Here is a 22,762-nt window from a genome sequence, read left to right as displayed (position 1 = left end):
ATGATACTGGGCTTGATGGACCTTTGGTCTGTCCCAGTATGTCAATTCTTATGTTCAAAGCTAATGTTGTTGAAATTAGTGGTGTAGTAAAGTATAAAACAGGAGAACCATATCCACAAACTCAAAGACGCAAAACAAGGAGTGGAAATGTCCTAGACTGGTGGACTCAATCTGTTTCATAAATGTCCTTTTATTCATCCAGAAACTCAATGACTCGACATGTACATGTTTCGGCCAAAGAGGCCTGCTTCAGGAGTCTTGGGAGCCTTCAAAATGATATAAACTGATGTATCTACTAATGTACTAACTTCCAAGTCGCTGATACAGGACTGTGAGTGATCAAATAAAATTCAAATCTTCTGATGAGAATCACTGGAGCCAAAAAGGTATCCTGAGCGTTCGTAGTAAAAAGAACATGAAACTGGGCTTGATGGACCTTCGGTCTGTCTCAGTATGTCAATTCTTATGTTCAAAATTAATGTGGTTGAAATTAGTGGTGTCACAGTTACTACTAATTTCTTTCTTCATATATATTCAACATGATCGTGTTTTGAGTGTAAATACGCTCTGCATCAGGATTAATGAGATGGTCACTTGTTCTTGAGGGCGGTGTATACACTTCATAAGATCACAAGCGAACTGCAGTGAGATTTGAGCCTCGGCTGCTCTGATTGTCAGCCCAGTGTCTAAGCAATTTTGAGAAGATTTGCTATATTTCTTTCATCTCTGTCTGGGACAAACTTTAATCATAAGCCACACCATAGAATCCTTCTGGTGGTTTTTTTTGTTTTGAATTATCTATTATCACTGTGAAGGTGTGACCAATTTTATTTTTCTGCACTTGCTGATTAATAGTCGAGGCTCAAGCATTTATACCATCTCTATGGCTGGAGCAAGTGTTGTGCTTAAATTCTACACATTCATTTTATCTGTTCCACTAATATTCTATAAACATAAATTAGGTGCTTACTTTCCTTTATAAACTAGGCTCTAGATCAGTGTCCTGCAAACTTTTTGACACCACAACACACTAAACCGAGCGCCACGGCCAGAAGGCATCCGGATGTGCGCGGACGTTGACATGATGACATCATGCACGTGTGTGACATCATCATATTGATGTCGGCGCATGTGTGGAGGCCCTCTGGCCGTGACCCTGAACCCGTCACTTCGCCGGTGGGGGATCCTCGAGGAGGGGAGATGCGGGGAAAGGAGGAGAGTCGTCGGCGCCAACTGACTGCCTATAGGACGTGCCTCTCGCTGCGAGGAGAGTCGTCAGGGCCGGCTGACTGCCTACAGAATGTGCCTCTCGCCTTGACGGCATCTCGCGGCACACCTGGAATCTGCCGCGGCACACAGTTTGCAAAACATTGCTCTAGATAGACATCCTTTAGGTCTCTAAATCTTGGTGCCCCTTTATAGCACTGAAGGTTTGCATTACAGAGCACTAAGGGCCTCTTTTACAAAGCCACGGCAAATTCACCAAAGCCCATAGGAATTGAAGGGCTTTGGTGCATTTACCACGGCAGCATCACTACCGTGGCTTTGTTACAGGGGCCATAAATTTTCAAAGTCCAGTTCTATTCCACGATGGCTGTTGCAAGTCCATAAATCATATGAGAGAATTGGGACCTGTCTAGGAATGAATCTGTTTTAATCCTAACGTATCCCTTCAGAAATTGAGAAATTTCTGATGTTTCATGAATGCATAGCTGATGTTTTCTATATAGTCTATTTTGAAGAATTATGGATGAAGCCCTATAATTTATTTGCCACATAGAAGATGTGTACAGCAGATGTCATTCTGCATCACAAAATGTATGTGTGGTCTGGAAAAGTGAACATCACTGAAACCACGGGGTATGCTCAAAGAATTTGGCATTTTTCAAATCTGCATTCTAAAATCTTATTTTCTTTCTCATATGTGCAGGGCAGGATTAACCAATAGGCCAAGTAGGCACGTGCCTAGGGCCCGAAATGGTCAGGGGGGCTCGATGAAGGAGGGCATCAACATTGTTTTTTCCAAACAGCGATGGGCCCCTCCAGCATCGATCGGCAATGCAGCCCCCCCCCCCCGAATGGCAATGCGGGCCCTCCCCCCCCCTCAACAGAAAGTATGACAAGCAAGCAATGCGGGTAAGAAAGGCAATGGGAACTGTAATTGTGCAAGCGGTGCTGCTTGCCCAAAGCTTCCTTCTGACGCAGCTTCCTGTTTCCACCTGGGCGCATGGTGGGGTGGGGCGGGGCAGGGGGCCCAGTGTACTTGTGTGCCTAGGGGCTCTCGACAAATTAATCCTGCCCTGCATATGTGTGAAAGGCAAATGAAAAATGCACACAGGCAATTTATATATATTACATAAATAGAATGTTAATATAAGATAATTATATGTAGAATTATACATCTCAAAGATTTAAGGCAGAAACAAATAAGGAAACGAATGAATAGAAATGTACTATTTTACTTGTGAACCGCTATACAGCCTGCCTAAGTTTTCCTGTTTACTAAGGAACCAGCTTCCAAATAAATGCAGTAGCATTGTAAATCACAGCAAAAGAAGCCCATGTAGCCCATCCCACCTGCCTAATTATCCTATTTACATGGCTAAGGACACATCCCAGCTGCCAGCCACAGGATAGGAACCACATGCAAGATTTCTCCTTCTCTCTTTCCCTTTGTGCTTTCTTCTTTCTATTTCTCCAGCTTGGGCAGATGAGCACAGAAGATCCCCACTGGGTTTCTTTTAGCACACTGCCTTCTCCATGACTAACCACAGGATTACGCCATAATCAAAACAGCCAGAAAATGTACTGTGGCTGTTACCCAAAGCATCTGACTTCTGAGGTCCCTGCCACATAGACCCAACTGATGTCTTCGTTCTGATGGCACTATAGAATCTGCCATTGCTGGTGATCCTTGTGTAGCCTGTCAAAGACAGCCCCAGGCAGCAAATGGGAGGAAGGAAGGGACTTTGCACACACCTCTTTCAGTGGTAGCTTGAGATAAATTATATTTAAGAACAATAGGTATTTTCCTGTCCTAGAGGACTTGCAATCTAAGGAACCCTTTTACAAAGGATGTTAAGCCCTTAATGTGTGGTTAGCACATAAAGACAGGCTACCATATAAACATGTTAAAGCACTGTGTGGTATTTTTTTTTCCATAGATTTATTACAAGAACAGCAAAAAAAAAATATAACAGTATCAAAACAAACTGCAAAAGTCACAGCATACTACCTAATGCAAACTGTTAACCATAGGGCCTAGTATACAAAAGATGTACCCCAATTATTTAGTACATTGCATAAACATCCATCACTAACCCAGCCCAAACTCCAAAAATCTCCCCCTGCCCCCCATCCCCTTCCCCCCAGCACCCCCCTTCCCCCAAAGAGTGTCACACTGTATGGTATTTTATATACTAAATTGAGAATTATTTATTTTTTAAGAATTTTCCTCTGACATGAGTAGAGAATGAGCATGGAAACATTTAACTTTTTGTAGGTATTTTATTTATTTGATGTTTTATCCCATAGCAAGCATTTTCCCTATCTGTCCCAGCAGAATCACAGTCTATCTAATGTACCAGGGGCAGGGGAGGATTAGGGCCCAAATTCTGTAACTGGTACCTGTTAGGCACCTATTTTGGAGGTGGCCAACTAGATAAGCGCCTATCTAAATTGAATAACAAGCTCAATTAAGCTTTTTAATCAGCAAATTTCATTCTACCTGAAAATGACAAAACTCCAATGTTAACTAATCTTGTAATAAATTCATTTTCATACCCAAAACAACCTACTTTAAAATTGCTTGGCATCACGATTGACAGAAGCTGTAACATGCAACCCCAAATTAACAAAATAATAAAGACATCATTCATGACCATGAGAAATCTGAGAAAAATCTGATCATTCTTCGATAAGAAGCAATTCCTACTATTGGTACAATGTCTAATCCTTGGGATGCTGCAACATACTATACCTACCATGTCCCATGACCATGATGAAGCAATTGCAGACGGTGCAGAATACAGCCCTGAGACTTGTCTATTCACTAAAAAAATATGACCCTATCACAGAGGCAGACCATGACTCGCATTGGCTTCCAATAGAAGCGAGAGTGAACTTCAAATTCTACTGCTTACTTTACAAGGCTATCAACGGAGAAAGCCCAACTTACTGGAATAACAGACTAAATCAATCCTCCTCAATCAGACACAGAAGAACCCATTCACTATTCTATTACCCACCATCCAAAAATATCAAACGAGAAAAACTCTATGACAACTTAATAGCCTCCAAAGCAGCTAAGTTGGACAAACAACTCACCACTCTGTTATCTTCATCCACAGATTACAAAACCTTCAAGAAAGAAATGAAAACCATACTCTTCAAAAAACACGTTAAACCTATCCAGCACAACAATCCTAACCCATCATCCAACACTCTATAAACCCTTAGTACTCTCTAATTTTTCTAGTTACCAAACATTATCTAAAACCCATAATTCTCCCTTAAAATTTTCAAAGTTGAAATGTAATTCTTGTTTTTAGTTTGGATGTAATCCGCCTTGAACCGCAAGGTAATGGCGGAATAGAAATCACTAATGTAATGTAATGTAATAACTGTAACTTAGGCGTCTATCAAGAAAGAGCGGTTCTGTAAGAAGGCGCCTCTAAAAATTTAGGCGGCCTTTGAAAAAACAGGCCCTATTCATGTTAGGCGTAGGCGTGGCTTCGTGTTAGGCACCTTGTTACAGAATCGCTGCGCTTAAGCGTGCTTAAATAAGCGTTCTTAAGCGCTCGCCTGGCCGCCTAACTTTAAGTTGTGTCTATTTATTGGGTGCCTCCAAAATAGGGGCTGCTCAGCGCGATTCACTAAACAGCACCCAATTTTACTTGAATCACGCTGAACGGTGCCTATTTCAGCGCCTACATTTTGGGCACTTCTTATAGAATTTGCCCCTAAGTAACTTGCCCAGGGTCACAAGGAGCAGCACAGGGTTTGAACCTACAATCTCCTGTTCTAACTATGACTCTAATGAGGGAGATATTCCTTAGTAAGTGATGCTGGAAGCTTTTTTTTTTTTATCAGCAAAACTGTAATAACACCTGATGGCTACAGTCACCAAACATACAGTATCTATACTTGGCTTCTGATTCAGGATGAAATGTGTGGAAAGAGCAGAACTGTGCAATCAGATTCCCTGGCTCAAGGTGAAAATACATTTTAAGCTTCCTTACACTGAAACATATTTAGGACACAATAATGCAAATCACAAATTCCAGCTTTTATTACACACACACAAAAAAAAAATGTACACCTACATAGGACCCAAACCTCTAGCTACTATCCAGGTGAAATTGATTTTTTATTTTTTTTTGCCTTAAAATGATGCAGCTGTGATTGTACTTGAAAGATGTGTGAATAGATAGTGGCTAAACTGAAGCCTTGACAATTGATGACACTGCTCACAAATTTGAAACTTGTGCTAATTCAACCCCTTTTTATGACTTTCCATTGGACACTTTGAGGACATGTAAATCTTTAAAAAAATGCATTGTCAGTTTTGTCCCAACTTTCACCAGAAGTAGCATTTTAAGGGCAGTTGTAAACTGCAGGGCTAACCAAACCTCCATACAGCCTACCCAGGCTCTAAAATTGCCCTTAAAATCTTTATGTGGGTCACCTGGGCCAATCAGAGTCTTAGGTCCCTCCCAGTGCATCCCATGATGCACCAGGAAAGGGAAGGCCTGCCATTTTGAAGAGTAGGCAGGCAGGAGTAGGCATCCCTCCTGCTGGATTTTCATCTAAAAGGTATGGGTTGTGGGGAAGGGGGGTTGTCAGGAGTTCAGGGTGAGGTGCCAAGGGTTTACTGGGGGCCCCTGTAGCCCCAGTGGCAGAAGGGAGTGCCATTTTGAAGAGGCAGGCCTGCAGGCAGGAAGGAGTAGGCATCCCTCCTGCCAGATTTTCTTCTAAAAGGTACAGGATTGTGTGTGGGGGGGAGGTATTGGGGGTTCGTGGGGGGCTCCGGTGGTAGGAGGGAGTGGGTATCCCTTCTGCTGGATTTTCTTCTAAAAGGTACAAGGTTGTGTGTGAGAGGGGGGGTGTGTCTGAGGTTCAGAATGGGGTGTTGATTTTTTTAAAACTTCAGGGGGTATGGGCTATTGTGGGGAGGGGAGGGGAGAAGAGAGGTCCTGGCACAACTTTTTTTTAATTTTTAACGGGGACAGATATTGTGCGTGTATAACAACGCACATTTATGCCCATAAAAAAAAAAAAAAAAGCTTTTGTTCGGCACTTTTTTAATGCTACCAGCACCTCCAGACCTGTCAGAGATTTCAGAGCTTTAAAAACCAGCGCTTTATTTTGTGCATCATGTGCGAATCAATCGCAGTGTTCATTTTAATACTAATAAGCTTGTTGTAATGTATTTACATACAATTATCAGAGGCTGTTACAAACTAAGGAAAAGAACGCCATTTGCCGTTTTGAGCATCAACGGATGTAATACTCTGTTGTTAAACCGGCTAAACGCACAGTGAGTTTTGTGCATATGGTCCCCACTGCGGTAAATGCCAATATCTGATCATCACACGTCTTTAAATTCATTTACAAGTGGTGCCTCACACAACGAACTTAATTGGTTCCAGGAGCAAGTTTGTTATGCGAAACGTTCGTTATGTGAAACGCGTTTTCCCATAAGAATACATGTAAAAAAAAATAATTCGTTCTGCAGCATAAAATATGCTAAGATGACATAAAAAAAGATAAATTTTTGGTTATTATTTTTATTTAGATACATCTAAAAACATAATTGTTTTTTAAAACAACACACATTTTTTAAATTTAAAGACAGACTAAGTAGAGTCTAATTTTACAGTGAGAGAGGGCAGAGTCTCAGCGGCAAAAACTGGGACTTAACTGTTCATTTTTTTTTTTTTTTCTACCGTGTTTCCCCGATGATAAGGCAGGGCCATCAAATAAGACAGCCCCCCCTTTTTAGAAAAAAATGTAAAATAAGGCACCCCCCCCGCAAATAAGCCACCCACCGATACCTGCGCTTACCCGAATCGGGTGGTACGGTGGGTGACTCCGTGTGGTCCCTGGCACCCCCGACACGATCGGGGCAAGAGGGAGCTCAAGCCCTCTTGCCCCCCCGACTCCCCGACACGATCGGGGCAAGAGGGAGCCCAAGCCCTCTTGCCCCCCGACTCCCCGACACGATCGGGGCAAGAGGGAGCCCAAGCCCTCTTGCCCCCCCGACTCCCCGACACGATCGGGGCAAGAGGGAGCCCAAGCCCTCTTGCCCCCCCCCCGACTCCCCGACACGATCGGGGCAAGAGGGGGCCCAAGCCCTCTTGCCCCCCGACTCCCCGACACGATCGGGGCAAGAGGGAGCCCAAGCCCTCTTGCCCCCCCCGCCTCCCCGACCCGACCGGGGCAAGAGGGAGCCCAAGCCCTCTTGCCCCCCCCCGACTCCCCGACACGATCGGGGCAAGAGGGAGCCCAAGCCCTCTTGCCCCGCCGATTCCCCAACTCCCCGACAATATCGGGCCAGGAGGGAGCCCAAGTCCTCCTGGCCACGGCGACCCCCTAACCCCACCCTGCACTACATTACGGGCAGGAGGGATCCCAGGCCCTCCTGCCCTCGACGCAAACCCCCCCTCCCCCCAACGACCGCCCCACCCAAGAACCTCCGACCGCCCCCCCAGCCGACCCGCGACCCCCCTGGCCGACCCCCACGACACCCCCAACCCCCTTCCCCGTACCTTTCTGTAGTTGGCCGGACAGACGGGAGCCAAACCCGCCTGTCCGGCAGGCAGCCAACGACGGAATGAGGCCGGATTGGCCCATCCGTCCCAAAGCTCCGCCTACTGGTGGGGCCTAAGGCGCCTGGGCCAATCAGAATAGGCCCGGGAGCCTTAGGTCCCTCCTGGGGGCAGGGCCTGAGGCACATGGTCGGGTTGGGCCCATGTGCCTCAGGCCCCGCCCCCAGGAGGGACCTAAGGCTCCCGGGCCTATTCTGATTGGCCCAGGCGCCTTAGGCCCCACCAGTAGGCGGAGCTTTGGGACGGATGGGCCAATCCGGCCTCATTCCGTCGTTGGCTGCCTGCCGGACAGGCGGGTTTGGCTCCCGTCTGTCCGGCCAACTACAGAAAGGTACGGGGAAGGGGGTTGGGGGTGTCGTGGGGGTCGGCCAGGGGGGTCGCGGGTCGGCTGGGGGGCGGTCGGAGGTTCTTGGGGGGGGGCGGTCGTTGGGGGGAGGGGGGGATTGCGTCGAGGGCAGGAGGGCCTGGGATCCCTCCTGCCCGTAATGTAGTGCAGGGTGGGGTTAGGGGGTCGCCGTGGCCAGGAGGACTTGGGCTCCCTCCTGGCCCGATCGTGTCGGGGAGTCGGGGGGGCAAGAGGGCTTGGGCTCCCTCTTGCCCCGATCGTGTCGGGGAGTCGGGGGGGCAAGAGGGCTTGAGCTCCCTCTTGCCCCGATCGTGTCGGGGAGTCGGGGGGGCAAGAGGGCTTGGGCTCCCTCTTGCCCCGATCGTGTCGGGGAGTCGGGGGGGCAAGAGGGCTTGAGCTCCCTCTTGCCCCGATCGTGTCGGGGAGTCGGGGGGGGCAAGAGGGCTTGGGCTCCCTCTTGCCCCGATCGTGTCGGGGAGTCGGGGGGGGGGCAAGAGGGAGCCAGGCGGAGAGAGGGCAGTTAAGCGCAGTGCCTGCGCGGAAGGATGCAGCTCGGGCGACTTCGTTGTGTGAAACGAAGTTCGTTGTACGAATCAAGACATAAAGTTCGTTGTGCGCAGCGTTCGCTGTGCGAGGCGTCCGTTATGCGAGGCACCACTGTACTTGTTTTCATTGGTCAGATTAATTGGATCGGATTGGATTGCCTTTTCAGATCTAAACTCAAGGTGAATTACGGACAGCAAATAGATATTTCCCCAGACTAAAGGCCAACTTTATGCAGCTTGTGGCTACTGAAGAAGACAGCACCACAGTATGGTAGAAAGGAGAGACATATGTCTATTTTTGGTCCACCCTAACCACATCCAAGCCATGCTCCTTTGAAACCTCAGCATCCTGCACTATTTACATGTTTAGATGCTTATAAAATTACTTCCATTGTGTTCTTGCTGCAAGCCTGAGCCAGATGGCCTAAGAAGGAAGGCTCAGTAACTCCAAATAGGAAGTAGCAGTTCCTTCTGACCTGGGTTCCCAAAGGAGTCTCTTCCATTTGGCATTCAGTAACTACATTAGTCACAGAGAATCATAGTTCATTTGAAGGGTATGATAACTTTTATTGGGACGACATACGAATTATCTAAAGATGATTTTATATGAGTTTCAAAAGTCATGTAATAGCCTGTACAGATTTTGGAGTTAAGCCTGTGTGAAAGGTGCAACAAAAACTCTTTATTAGCTCAGAAACCCAAGCCCTGTTATTTCACAGGCTCAGGGAAAGGAAAGAAAAATAATCTCTTAGTTCAAAGGCATAAGTCTTTAAATGCATCTGTGCTTTACAGAGCCCAAGATACTGTTTGTGGCCAGTGGCTGCCACACCACAAACACAAGTTGCAACAGTCTTTCTCTAGCCAGGTATCATGGTCTGGCCCCAGCCAGACCCCAGAGCAAGTCCTCATATATCCAGCATAATAAATTGGCTTACTTTAGTCAAGCAGAGAGTAACCATCTCACTTTGACTGTCTTTTTTACCATTCCACTGCTTCCCCGGGCTTCTCCTCAACCTTCAGCTGGGGATTATCCAGTTTCCCACACAGGTTTGTCTTCAGCCTTTCACACTCAGCATCAAGGTCTTCAAATAAGTAACAGGCATTAGAGAGTTGCGCGGGGACAGAAATCCCACCCGTCCCCACCCGTCCTTGTGAGGAATCCCACCCGTCCCCACCCGTCCCCGTGAGGAATCCCTCCGTCCCCACCCGTCCCCGCGAGGAATCCCCTCCGTCCCCGCCCGTCCCTATAAACTTCAGAAATAGTTATTTCATTTAATTATGCTACTGAATTAAAGGCTCTGGTAGAAACCCATTTACAAATAAGCAAAAAGACTTTATTAATTTGAAAATATTAATTGGGAAGAATACATACTTTGCAAACGGGTTTCTACCAGAGCCTCTAATGTTTATAAATTTTTATCAACACAACTAATATACTACTTTATCCTGAAGCAAAATAAAAAAAAAAGAAATATAATTCTTTTCCTACCTTTGTTGCCTGGTTTCTGCTTTCCTCATGTTCTCATTCAATTCCTTCCATCCACTGTCTCTCTTCCTTCTGCATCTTCCATTTGCTCTGTTACTGTGCCTCTCCCTTTCTTCCCCCTTCCAAATTGGTCTGGCACCCATCTTCTTCTCTCCGCTCCCCCCATAGTCTGGCATTTGTCTTCTTCCCTGCCAGCGTCTTCTCCCTACTCTCTCTTCCCCATTTCCTTTCAGCGTTCTTCTCCCCCCATCTTCCCCATGTCCTGTCAGCATCCTTCTCCCCCCTCTGTCTTCCACATGTGCTTTCAGTGTCCTTCTCCCCCATGTCCTTTCAGCGTCCTTCTCCCTCTCTGTCTTCCCCATGGCCTTTCAGCGTCCTTCTCCACCCCCCCCCCCCCGTCTTCCCCATGTCCTTTCTTTTTTTTTTTAAATCGTATTTTTATTAACAGGGAAAATACACCGCCCAACAGGGCATAACAACATACATCTGGAAGTCACAAGTGGTCCAATACAGGTAAAATGCTGTAACAGAAACAAAAACAAAGCCTCCCCAGGGTGTCCCCCCCGCACTTGCAGTATACATATAAGCAAAAGAGACATTGGTGGTAGCGGGGGCAGAAGCGATTATGGACAACAAAGAGGAGTGTGCCGCCCGTCAGGGACAGTGATCTCCCAGCATTTTATATATGCCCTATGATTAACCCTCAAAACCACGCGAGTCACAAAACACCATTCGCACACAACAACATCCACACCATACAGACCTACCACTCATATCCCCATGCAGCTCCCTGCCCCCCCCCCATCCCCCTCATCCCCACCCCCCAGGGCACCGAAGATAGCAAAGATAGTGTAGTTGTGGAGCACATCAAGGGCCTGGCCGATGTAGCGTAGAATAGAACCAAGCTAGACTAAGCGATCTCCAGGTCCCCGTCCTGTTCTGGCGATGGCAACAGATCCTGCAGCCGCTCCCAGAGGCCAACGTAGTGCTGCCTAGGCACGCTCATAGATCTAGCATAAGTTCGAATTTCGAACCGAGCCATTTCTCGAAGTCTACTCCTCCAATGAGGTATCGGGGGGGGGGCTCCTCAGCCGTCCAATAGGTTAAGATCAGCTTCTTCACTACGAGAATAACATTATAAAAAAATCTGCATTGAGGTGTGGTGAAACCCTGATCCTGGAGAGAGGTCTGCAGACCCAGGAGAAGAAACCCATAGTCCCACTCAACAGTGCGCTGTACAGCTCTATCCAGTAGGGAGAGAGCTTCCCTCCAAACACCCAGGCGGGGGCACTCCAGGAAGGAATGGAGATATGTGCCTGCTCGATTCTTGCACTTAGCACAAAAGCCACTAGCCCACAATCCCATGCGCGCCCCCCTCTGGGCCGTGAAATAGGCACGATGGAGGATCTTGTATTGTAGTTCTTGAAAATCTGCTGATTTAGTGTATGAGTATAAAGTAGTAAAGCAGGCCATAAATTGGGGTTCAGAAATATCCTGTCCCAAATCCCTAGCCCAGGAAGCTCGCACAGGAGAAAGTACCGACAAAGAGAGAGACGATTTAAGGATTCGATACCAGTGCGCAAGGGAGTTGGTCACGGGTGGCGTGGCCGAAAAAAGGATGTCCAAAGGGCCCTTGTCCCAAACCCCAGCACCTCCACTGCGTTCAGCGTCCCAGTAGTGGCGGACTTGAAAATAAGAGAACAGATAACGTGAGGGGAGGCCCCACGCGTCCCGTATTTGCTGAAAGGAGGGGAACCCGGCAGGGGACAGGTCAAGTATATCCTCCATCATCAGACAGCCCCGAACTGCCCATTGCTGAAATACAGATCTACCCCAGCCCGGCTGGAACCTGGAATTGCCCCCCAAATGGATAAAGGGAGACGTGTCCGGGGGCAGTTGCTGTCTACGCCGCCACCAGCGCCACGCCATCCGAAACGGGCGTAAAAAACGAAAACAAACTAAATATCGTCTCCCAGGATCGTCCTGACGGTGTAATGTATTCATAAAGTGAAAAGGAGAACTCCAGCTCGCCAACCACCCCCGGGGGGAATAGCGAAAGCACCCCGTGTACCCCTCATGGATCCAGCGGAGAAGGGACGCTACATTATAAAGCCGGATGTCCGGGACATTTAGTCCCCCCAAAGATTTATCCAGTGTAAGTTTGGCCATCGCGATCCGAGGTGCTCGAGACCTCCAAATGAAACGGGAGATAGTGGATTTAAAAACAAGTTCGTCCCGCCTGGTAAGCCATATCGGCATAGTCTGTAGGGGATACAAGAGTTTCGGTACCAAGACCATTTTCACTAAAGCCACCCGTCCCAAGAGTCCCAACGGCAGTTCCTGCCATGTCTGACACAGCTTTCCAATCGCCTCTAGTGGGCGACGAATATTTGCATTGTAAAGTGTAGGCAGGTCAGTGCTGAGGAATATTCCAAGATATCGCATTGGCTTGGTCGTAGGTGCTATAGGCAGCACCGCATGCCACGGCTCCACCTGGCCACCTGTCAGCAACAAGAGTTCCGATTTACTACAATTAACCTGTAAGCCCGATAACGCACCAAAGGCTCGGATCACCGCCAGCGCTCTGGGCAGATGCAAGGGGTCCTGATCCATATAAAGTAAGATGTCGTCAGCAAACAAACTGATTTTACATTCCTGTCCCCGCACACAATGCCCTTAATAGTCTCATCCTGCCGGATTTTAGCTGCGAGTGGCTCAATGGCCAGAAGAAAGAGGAGTGGGGAAAGAGGGCAGCCCTGCCTCGTACCTCTCTGCAAACCAAAATCCGCAGTTAGACCCCCATTTATCAGTAAGCGCGCCCTGGGGTTGTGGTATAAAGCCGTCGCCCAGGCCAAAAACTCACCCTGAAAACCTCCCCTACGCAGGACCCAGAAGAGATAATCCCAGGAGATGCTATCGAATGCTTTCTCCATGTCCAGTCCTGCCACCGCCTCCTGGCCACCACGTCCTACCCTGTCGTGAATCGCCCCCAGTACCTTCATCAGGTTCATGGAGGCGTATCGGCCCGGTACGAACCCCACCTGGTCGGGGTGAATAAGGTCGGGGAGAAAACTGTTCAGGCGCTTCGCCAGAGTCGCAGCTAGGAGTTTAATATCCTGATCTAGAAGGGAAATTGGACGGAACGACCCCACCAAATCCGGGTCTTTACCCAGTTTAGGGAGCAGAACTATGTGGGCCATATTATCTGGAAAGGAACCTCCCGTACGCGCCACCTCATTATACATGGCGCTCAGGGGCTGCGCCACTAGATCCTCAAGAATGCGATAGTATTCAGGACCAAACCCATCCGGCCCGGGTGCCTTCGCCAGTTTAAGAGACCGAATGGTGGCACGGAGTTCTGCTTCAGAAATAGGCTGGCTCAAAGAAGCAGCCTGGTCCTCCTCCAGGCGCGGCAACGAGAGGCCCCTGAAGAAATCCCCGAGGGCACTCTCGTCCAGCGGGCGTTTACCATATAAGGTTTCATAATATCTGACAAACTGTTCCGCTATTTGGCTCTCCCCGTCATGCCGGGTTCTCCTAGCGTCGCGAATAGAAGTGATGATTTGGCGTTTCTTGTACGGTCTCACTAGGTTTGCCAGGAGTTTCCCCGTCTTACCCCCCCACCTATACATGTTATACCGTTGGAACGCAAGGGTCTGCTCCGCTCGTTGATGAAGTAAAGTCTCAATGCGTTCTCGTGTTGTCTTGTATTCCTGCCTCTCAGAGTCCGAGAAAGAGGAAATATGGGCCCTGCGGAATTGATGCAAGCGCCGCGTGAGCAACAAGAGCTCTGCTCCCCTGGCCCTACGTTTAGCAGCGGTATAAGCTATCACATGTCCCCTCAGAACTGCCTTGGAGGCATACCAATAAGATACCGGGCCAATGTCGGGAGTGTCGTTAGTGGCCTGGTAGTCTGCCCATCGCGCCCTCAGAAATGTCCTGAATTCCTGGTCATGGTACAGATGCAACGCCATTTTCCAAGAGGAAGCCTTGCTGCCCGCTGCAAGAGTCAGGGTGAGGTCCACGGTAGCGTGGTCCGAGATTGTAGATTCTACAATTTCTGACCTAGTGGCCCGTGAGAACAGTCGTTGATCAAGCAGAATGTAATCCAGTCGGGCGTACGCTTTGTGGACATGGGTATAAAAAGTAAAATCCGAGTCAAACGGGTGTAGTGCCCGCCAGGCGTCCACCAGGCCTAAGTGCTGTATCAGGAAGCCCACCCCCTTGTTATCATGATCCCTCAGGCTACTCCTAGGGGGTTTGCAATCCACCCCTGGGTCTGCAGTGATGTTCATATCCCCCCCCAGGACCAAATGGTAATCCGGGTAGGCTGATACCTGAGAGAGGAGTGTGGAAAAAAATTTATGACAGTAAGTATTTGGGGCATATATGTTACAGAGCAACAGTTTTAGTCCCCATAACTCCCCCAGTGCAATAACATATCTCCCCTCCCGATCAGTCATTAATTTATGGAGGACAAATGGCAACCGCTTGTGGATCAAAATTGCCACCCCCCGCCTACGGCCCCCTGAAGTAGAGGAGTAGACATCCCCGACCCAGTTTTTCCGCAATTTAGAGTGTTCAATCTGTGTGAGATGGGTTTCCTGCAGAAATGCCACATCCGCTTTCAAAGTTCGCAAGCTGGTAAGTATACGAGATCGCTTTACTGGGGACCTGATGCCATCGACATTAAAAGTAATAACCCTTAGATCAGCCATATCAATATGAGTATAGCAATACGCTGCGCAGAAACCCAGAGGAAAACATCCCCCCAGGAATAGGAGAGTTCAGCCATTCTCCACCAGCCAAACACGGGTTGAGCCTGCGCGGAAAGAACAAATAGGCACAGACGAAGCCTCCCAGCAGAGCCTCGCCTTCCTCGATATCCAGGTGCCCCAAACCCCATCACACCAGACCCCCAGACATCCCCCCCTCACATGCAACCCAGACTCAGACATGCATCCCCACTCACACACACCCCCACCTCCCCCCACCCCCCCTCCACACCCCACCCTATCCCCCCATGCTGATCCCTCCCCACCAGCATACGAACCCATGTGTATCCCCCAGCCTGTCCGGAGGCCTCCCCCCACCCTCAGAAACCTCCCTTTCTGCATTCCAAATAACCATATAGACCAGGAGTGGAACAGAAACATAATCAAAAGACAAACATGTTGGTACCAACAAGTCCAGAGTAGGCTCTCCACAATATCTGCGCTCCGTGAAAAAGAGCGCCGAGCTGTCCAGGGGAACCAACGTAGAGGACTACCAGTAAGGCCCCACAGAATGGAATGTAGCCGAAACACAAGCAGGAATCCGTGTCCCAGCGCAGCTATACTTAGGTCACCCAAGCCACGTCGCCGAAACTGTCTCTGAGGCCATCTCAAAACTGGAAGGTAGGGTCCCACCTCCATGGTAGCAGGGATCTCGCAGCCACACGTGGCACTCGAGTGTTGAGCCAGGCAAACGGCAGCTCAAGAAGTCAAGCTCAGCAGGATCCCATCCCAGTACGGTGTAAAGCAGGAACAAGATGATGTAAGGGTCTCAGTCAAGAACATCGTAGGTGTAGTGGTCGTCAGGCGGGCAGAGTCGCCAGGAAAACCTTAGCTTCATCACCACTGTTGAAAGTAAGGGTCTTACCTTCATGCCAGACCCGGAGCTTCGCTGGGTACACCAGGGCGAACTTGATACCTCTATTGTGAAGGTCCGTGCAGGATGGCGCCATGAGCTTGCGTTGGGCCGCCACCCGCACAGAGTAGTCGTTAAACAGAAGAACTCTCGAGCCATTGTAGTCCAAGGCCCCCACCTTTCGATAGGCCCGGAGAAGGAGTTCTTTTTCCCTCCAGTTGATATAACGGGCTATCGCTGTCCTCGCCCTTCCCCCCTCCATGGGCCTGGCGCCGATACGATGCGCTCGTTCGCAGGCAAAGGCCTCCGCGCCACCGGTGAGGTGCAAGGTGTCAGGGAGCCACGTGTTAAAGACAGTGTACAGGTCTTGCTCACCCACCATCTCCGGTAGTCCAACCAGCCGCAAGTTGTTTCGGCGGCTCCTATTCTCCTGCTCCTCCAGGGCGGCCAGCAACTCCCGGGACGTTTTCTTTAGTTCTTCCACCTGGGTAGTCAGGCTCGTGCACGTGTCCTCCTGATCAGACACCCTCTGCTCGACATCCGTCAAGCGTCGGCTGTGGGAATCAAACTTCTCGTTCATCTCATCCACAGCCGACTGAATCTTATTAAGTCTGTCCGCCAGCGCCGCCGTAACCGATCGTGTAATATCGGTAATCCAGTCACCAGCGGGGATGGTGAAAGTGGCCGGCTCCGTCGCCATTTTGGAGGGGGTAAGAGAAGGTTTGTCCCGAGTGCTTTTTGCAGATTTTACGGGCATTCCCTGTGCCGTTGTAAACACTCTGCGGTGCTATGATCAAGCGGATGATAAGTCCTCGTCCTGTGTGCTCGCAGCTCCAAAAAGGGTGCAGAAAAGCCGATTTTATCGCGGGTTTAACGTCCGTGGGGCAGGAGCTCTCCGTCCGCACATCTGCTTAGACAGGCTGCATCACGTGACCCCCCCCCCCATGTCCTTTCAGCATCCTTCTCCACCCCTTTGTCTTCCCCATGTGCTTTCAGCATCCTTCTCCCCCCTCTGTCTTCCACAAGTGCTTTCAGAGTCCTTCCCCCCACCATGCCCTTCCCATGGCCTTTCAGCGTCCTTCTCCACCCCTTTGTATTCCCCATGTGCTTTCAGCGTCCTTCTCCCTCCTCTGTTTTCAAGTGCTTTCAGAGTCCTCCCCCCCTCCCGTCTTCCCCATGGCCTTTCAGCATCCTTCTCCCCCCTCCTTCTCTACCGCCCCGGGTGCAGCACAGCCGGCCAGGTCCCCTTACTTTTGTGGCACTTCCCCGACCGACCGACAACAGCCCCGGTTCGACAAACCTCCCTGCCCTTAACCGCGAATCTAAATTACCTTATTACAGCTGCTGTAAGAAGATAATTTAGATTCGCGGCTACAGGGCAGGGAGGATTGTCGGACCGGGGCTGTTGTCGGTCGGTCGGGGAAGTGCCACAAAAGTAAGGGGACCTGGCCAGCTGTGCTGCAACCGGGGCGGGGTGTGGCGGGGCGGGACGGGGCGGACCTCCCCCCTCCCTTGGTAGCCACTCGAACCGCGAGGCTACTCTCCTCCTTACCTGCACTGCCTGCAGCACAGAGCCAAACGGAAGTCTTCCCGACGTCAGCGCTGACGTCGGGAAGACTTCCATTCGGCTCTGTGCTGCAAGCAGAGAAGGTAGGGAGAAGAAGAGCCGCGCGACTGAGTACATCCAGCCCCGCAGGAACCCCGCGACCCTCGTAGGCGTCCCCACGGGATCCCCGTGACCCTAGGGGGCGTCCCCACGGGATCCCCACGACCCTAGGGGCGTCCCCACGGGGTCCCCGTGACCCGAAGGGGGAACCCGCGGGATGCCCGCGGGTCCCGCGGGATTCCCGTCGTCCCCGTTCCCGTGCAGCTCTCTAACAGGCATCTCCCCTTGCCAGTCTTTCATAATCACTTGAGGGCCACTGTGCTTCCCTGGCTTCTCCTCACCCTACAGCTAGGAAAGATCTCTCCTTCTGGAGACCTCTTGCCTCAGGGCCTCTCTGAACTACACTGTAGGAGAGCATATGAACTCCTCCCTTTCTGAGTCCTGTCCCCCTTGATTCAGCAGAATTGTCCCACCTACCCTAAGGTGGCTTACTCTTCCACTCTGTGAGCTAGCACCCCCTGCTGTACAATGGTATAATTGCAGTATCAGTGAGATAGTACCACTCACAAGTCACATGAGGTCTGCCTTCAGGAGTCAAGTGCATCTTTGTAAGAAAAATATATACTGTACATTATTGCCTATTCCAAAGCCAGATTGACATCTTGGGCTATTCTGGATGTGAAACTGCCTGGGCAAACTCCAATTTATGCTTATTTTGGACTTCAGGACTTTTGATTTGACTATGAACTGGCTACTACTCAAGACAAGCATTCCACTTGTGGTTAAGTAATAAAGGAATTAATTTTGTCTTTTGGAGAACCTTGTCCCCGCACCTGTAGACAACAAGAGAATTTTTGTGAACTCAGTTCCAAAACTCCAGTAAGGCTTTAGCCTAGTGTAGGAGTCTTGAGAAAATACAAATGCATTGCCTAGCACTGGTTCAAGACTATATGCTGGAATAATCTGAGAAAACTAATCGTATAAGCCTCATTCTTCAAAAAAACAAACAAACCCAGGAACAGCATTTTGCTTCATCCAGAATAATATGTATCTAATAAAGAGGCTGAGATGTGCTGCATCAGTGGCAATGTGTGATTCTTGTCTTAGTTTTGTGAATTTAGTCTCAATCCCCAGGACTGCAAGTGGATTAATTTTCAAAAAGAGTTTCTTTTGCAGCCCCTCATCTCTATATCTTCCCTGGATAATCACATCTACCTACAAACCAATTCACCTTTTGAGATTTAAATTTTACAAGGAAACTTTTAAGAGTTTTCAGGTTAATGTTCACTTATTTCTAATCCATGCATGAAGCAAGCAGATGTGAGATTCTCTCCAATTTAGATAGGTATTTTTAAGCCAATTAAATTTTGAATATATATATATATACTAGCTGATGCCCCGGCGTTGCACGGGTATTTAATTATAGCAATAACACTGTAAATGGATTCAAATAAAGATACTTTATAGTGGTGAATGAAATTATTTTTTTACAGCTTAATAAAAAGTACAATATTCAAATTATAATGTGAAATATTTGACAAAATGAATACAATACAACTAACGCAAAACGTGATTATAAACAACATTTTTAGTTTCACCTCCAGGAGCAAGAACATATAAATTGTTGGGTGAACCCACCCTTGAGCAAGCAACATAGAGTTGTGGGCCGAGAGACCCCCAGAACATATCACCCCAGGTAGTGAGGGATCTGCATACCAAGTTTCGTTCAAATCGGTCAAGCCGTTTATGAATTACTGTGAGAATGGCAGCTTTTTACATTTTTTCCATTGACATGAATGGGTGATATCTGATTTTTTGTTTGTAGCTCCGCCCACGTGTGCAGGTGGGCCGCGAGACCCCCAGAACATATCAGCCCAGGTAGTGAGGGATCTGCATACAAAGTTTCGTTCAAATCGGTCAAGCCGTTTTTGAATTACAGTGAGAATGGCAGCTTTTTACATTATTTCCATTGACATGAATGGGTGAAATCTGATTTTCTGTTTGTAGCTCCGCCCACGTGTGCAGGTTGGCCGTGAGACCCCCAGAACATATCACCCCAGGTAGTGAAGGATCTGCATACCAAGTTTCGTTCAAATCGGTCAAGCCGTTTTTGAATTACTGTAAGAATGGCAGCTTTTTACATTTTTTCCATTGACATGAATGGGTGAAATCTGATTTTATGTTTGTAGCTCCGCCCACGTGTGCAGGTGGGCCGTGAGACCCCCAGAACATATCACCCCAGGTAGTGAGGGATCAGCATACCAAGTTTCGGTCAAATCGGTCAAGCCGTTTTTGAATTATTGTAAGAATGGCAGCTTTTTACATTTTTTCCATTGACATGAATGGGTGAAATCTGATTTTATGTTTGTAACTCCGCCCACGTGTGCAGGTGGGCCGCGAGACCCCCAGAACATATCACCCCAGGTAGTGAGGGATCAGCATACCAAGTTTCGGTCAAATCGGTCAAGCCGTTTTTGAATTATTGTAAGAATGGCAGCTTTTTACATTTTTTCCATTGACATGAATGGGTGAAATCTGATTTTATGTTTGTAACTCCGCCCACGTGTGCAGGTGGGCCGCGAGACCCCCAGAACATATCACCCCAGGTAGTGAGGGATCAGCATACCAAGTTTCGGTCAAATCGGTCAAGCCGTTTTTGAATTATTGTAAGAATGGCAGCTTTTTACATTTTTTCCATTGACATGAATGGGTGAAATCTGATTTTCTGTTTGTAGCTCCGCCCACGTGTGCAGGGGGCCAGGAGACACCCAGAACATATCACCCCAGGTAGTGAGGGATCTGCATACCAAGTTTCGTTCAAATCGGTCAAGCCGTTTTTGAATTACTGTGAGAATGGCAGCTTTTTACATTTTTTCCATTGACATGAATGGGTGAAATCTGATTTTCTGTTTGTAGCTCCGCCCACGTGTGCAGGTGGGCCGCGAGACCCCCAGAACATATCATCCCAGGTAGTGAGGGATCTGCATACCAAGTTTCGTTCAAATCGGTCAAGCCGTTTTTGCGTGATCGCGGCACATACACACATACATACCTCTGATTTTATATATATAGAAGATATGTGAAAGATTCACAAATTGGCAGTAGCAAAGTTACTTGCTAACTCATCCTCTTTTCTGCAGAAATTCACAAGAAATTTTGTGCATTACAAAAATAAAATTTGAGACTTCTTTATGTATTATACTGGATTATGATTGCAGCCAAATATTCAGCCTCACTCTGCTAATATAGCCACACAACACACACACATGTAAACATACACATTGTTGTTTCCTCTGCTAATAACATACACCTGATTACATTACATTACATTACATTACAGATTTCTATTCCGCCATTACCTTTCGGTTCAAAGCAGATTACAAAAAGAGTTATGGAAGAAGGGTTACAACGTTAGATCAGGGAAGGTTTCCAAGAGAGGGAAAAGTAGGATCTGGGGTTAGGGAGGGGATGGTAAGAGGGGGGTTAAGATTTATCATGGTATTAAGCTTTATTAAGGGATTTCTTGAAGAGTATAGTTTTTATTTCCTTTCTGAACATCTTGCAGTCTGGGGTTGTTGTCAATAGGTTGGAGACTTGGTTGTCTATCTTTGCTGCCTGAGTGGCCAGTAGTCCGTTGTATAGCTTTTTCTGTTTTACTTCTTTGATTGGGGGGTAAGTGATACATGCATGAAGCCATTTTAATATACATAATGGTCAACATGTTCTTACCTCTCTCTACCTTCAGACTACCAGGAAATCCCTGCAGGCACAAGAAGTGGTGAGATAGAAGGAAATGAGCCAAGGCCTCCCTGAAGAAGGGGAGGGGGACAGAGATTTTGGTGGAAAGATTTGAATCCGAGGCTCTTCAAGAAGAAGTTTAAAACTGGTGCCTTTAAGATTCAAATTTTACAGGGTTGTTTTTTTTTTTTTTTCTAAGACACCTAAGCAAATGTCAGTGTGGTAAGCCTGAAGGTTGCATTTACTCACCACTTAAAACCAGTCAGGATTTAACCAGACATAAAACCTTGGGAAACTGTTCCATGCCTTGGTAGTTTAAAGGAGGGAAAGGCATATGCAGGGGAAACCAGCTAAATACTGAACCTGCTATTCAAAGCTATATGGCTATAATAATTGTATATCTTGAAGGGATAGTCCAGTAGCTGGAGAATTATGCTGAGTCAAGATGGAACCTTGGACAGAAGGCTGGATTCACTCCTCCTTCACTTCCTCTCTTACTTTTGCAGTTTATTCATTGCCCATTGGATAATACTAATATTATTGCTTTTATTTTGGAAGGAAAGTACTACTAGATTTTTCACCCTGGTACTGGCTGCATGCATATATCTGATATGTTGAATATGGAGTAGAGATACTAAGGAAACTAATTTATCTAGGTATCTATCCATATTCTTATCCCACCAACAAGTGCCAGTGTATAATCTGACAGGTGGGTTAATAAAATGTCAGTTGTCACAAAACCCAATCAGTTTAGTCTGAATGGTCTTTCTCCCATACTCTCTGTTACTACTTGACAAGTCCAAGACATAAACTGAGAATAATGGATAGAAGTGGAGAATGTACCTTGTATCTTCCTTCTTCTTCCCTCCCCTCTCAAGCCCAGGGGTTCAGTAAGCTATACACTGAGAGGCTGAAGTAACAGAGATCAGGATCGGGGCGTCTTCTGGTATTAGGAGTTGTGCATGCTTTGATGCTGAATAGAATTCTCCTTAATAAAGTATATTGTCCTCTCCCCTCCTCCCCTCAAGCTCACTGCAGATAATAGGGTGTAAACTTCCATAGGGCTAGCTGTGGGTTCCAGAGTTCATATTAAATAATTAAGTCTTAGGATTATAGGGTCTGCAATACTGTCTGGTTCCAGAAAAAGAATTAGGTTATCTGTGCCTACAAGGGTAAAGCAGCCAGTGTATTGAATTTCCACAGTGCATTCGTAACAACAGAGTAAATCACAGAGAATATCTACCCAAGACATACATTTGTATATCTGGCCTGTATACTGTGTGGTAATTATTTCCACTTGTCATCATTGTGTATAGGAGACTTATCTAATACCCTCAGGGTTAGTAAAATAGAAATTGTCTGACAGTGGATTACAAATGTGGTGCCGCAGAAAATATATGCAAATTACATCATGGGGGACTCAGGCAATACTCAGCACAAACTGGTGCTCAATGCAAGCTAAAGTCATTTAAATACTCAGAGTAAACAGATGAGTGGATAATCTATTGACCAATCAGACTACAGCAGATTTTCTGGTCTGCTTTACATATTACATCCGTATAAACTAATTTCTTTAGGCCTAGT

This window comes from Geotrypetes seraphini, chromosome 11 (genome assembly GCF_902459505.1).
Source record: "Geotrypetes seraphini chromosome 11, aGeoSer1.1, whole genome shotgun sequence".
In the NCBI taxonomy this organism is placed as follows: domain Eukaryota; kingdom Metazoa; phylum Chordata; class Amphibia; order Gymnophiona; family Dermophiidae; genus Geotrypetes; species Geotrypetes seraphini.
This window is presented reverse-complemented; position numbering follows the sequence as displayed.